Source organism: Gorilla gorilla, chromosome 1 (assembly GCF_029281585.2).
Source record: "Gorilla gorilla gorilla isolate KB3781 chromosome 1, NHGRI_mGorGor1-v2.1_pri, whole genome shotgun sequence".
In the NCBI taxonomy this organism is placed as follows: domain Eukaryota; kingdom Metazoa; phylum Chordata; class Mammalia; order Primates; family Hominidae; genus Gorilla; species Gorilla gorilla.
Window position 1 is genome coordinate 65,625,992 of NC_073224.2, and position 1,886 is coordinate 65,627,877.

General features: G+C 39.8%; 1 pseudogene; it reads left to right on the plus strand.

The window, feature by feature from the left end:
- The first annotated feature begins 284 nt into the window (after window positions 1-284).
- LOC101151367 (heterogeneous nuclear ribonucleoprotein A1-like) lies at window positions 285-1,285 on the plus strand (annotated as a pseudogene).
- Window positions 1,286-1,886: the final 601 nt, after the last annotated feature.

Genomic DNA, 1,886 nt, shown 5'->3' on the forward strand with positions numbered 1-1,886 from the left:
AACGAAATTGGTAAAAGTAAAAATTAATAAAGTTTTTGACTTGCAGAAATTGATTTATATATTAAGTAAAAGATTAAAAATTAAGTGGGTCATAGAAAAGTGTTTTTATGCAAAGGGATAGAATATTCTGACAGATGTTAAAATTATGCTAATAGTAAAATCATGTTTTTAGTTGGCTTAAAATACTTTACATTTTTAAGAAGTTTAATAATTTTAAAATGACACTTTCTGCCTGTGGATGGCACCCAGGAAGCATTGTCAAAGTGTCTCTTCTTCCTGGCGTCATGTCTAAGTCAGAGTTTCATAAAGAGCCTGAACAGCTGAGAAAGCTCTTCATTGGAGGGTTGAGCTTTGAAACAACCGATGAGTGTCTGAGGAGCCATTTTGAGCAATGGGGAAAGCTCACAGACTGTGTGATAATGAGAGACCCAAACACCAAGCACTCCAGAGGTTTGGGTTGTCACAAACGCCACTGTGGAGGAGGTGGATGCAGCCATGAACGCAAAGTCACACAAGGTGGATGAAAGAGTTGTGGAACCAAAAGGAGCTGACTCAAGAGAAGATTCTCAACGACCAGGTGCCCACTTAACTGTGAAAAAGATATTTGTTGGTGGCATTAAAGAAGACACTGAAGAACATCATCTAAAAGATTATTAAGTGATTGAAATCATGACTGACAGAGGCCATGGCAGGGAAACAGGCTTTGCCTTTGTAACCTTTGATGACCATGACTCCGTGAATAAGACTGTCATTCAGAAATACCATACTGTAAATGGCCACAACTGTGAAGTTAGGAAAGCCCTGTCAACGCAAGAGATGGCTAGTGTTTCATCCAGCCAAAGAGGTTGAAGTGGTTCTGGAAACTTTGGTGGTGGTTGTGGAGGTGATTTTGGTGGGAATGACAACTTTGTTCATGGAGGAAACTTCAGTGGTAGTGGTGGCTTTGGTGGCAACTGTGTTGGTGGTGGATATGGTGGCAGTGAGGATGGCTACAATGGATATGGTAAAAATGGAAGCAATTTTGGACATGGTGGAAGCTACAATGATTTTGACAATTGCAACAATCAGTCTTCAAATTTTGGACCCATGAAAGGACGAAACTTTGGAGGCAGAAGCTCTGGCCCCTATAGTGGTGGAGACCAATACGTTGCCAAACCACAAACCCAGGGTGGCTCTGGCGGTTTCAGTAGTGGCAGTAGCTATGGCTGTGGCAGAAGATTTTACTTAGAAAACAAAGCTTAGCAGGAGAGGAGAGCCAGAGAAGTGTCAGGGAGGCTGCAGGTTACAAAAGGTTTGTGAACTCAGCCAAGCACAGTGGTGGCAGGTCCAATGAAGACAGTTTTAGACAAATACTCCTGTGTATGGGCAAAAAACTCGAGGACTGTATTTGTGACTAATTGTATAACAGGCTATTTTAGTTTCTGTTCTGTGGAAAATGTAAAACATTCCAACAAAGGGTTAATGTAGATTTTTTTTTTGGCACCCATGCTGTTGATTGCTAAATGTAATAGTCTGATCATGATGCTGAATAAATGACTTTTAAAAAATATACCATGTAAAGTTGGTCTACTCCGAAGCCATTTTTGTAAATTTCCCCAAGAGCGTGAAGTTTGAATTCCTTCAAGGTGATGCCAGGTTCTATTTGGAATGTATATACCGATAGCTTGGGTGGAGAAGCCATTGTCTTCAGAAACCTTGGTGTAGTTGAACTGATAGTTACTGTTGTGACCTGAAGTTTGCCATTAAAAGGGATTACTCAAGCAAAATCATGGAATTATTGGTTATAAAAATCATTGTTGGCAAATCCTATGCAATATATCTAAATCAAATAATGGTACCAGATAAAATTATAGATGGGAATGAAGCTTGTGTATCATCCATTATCA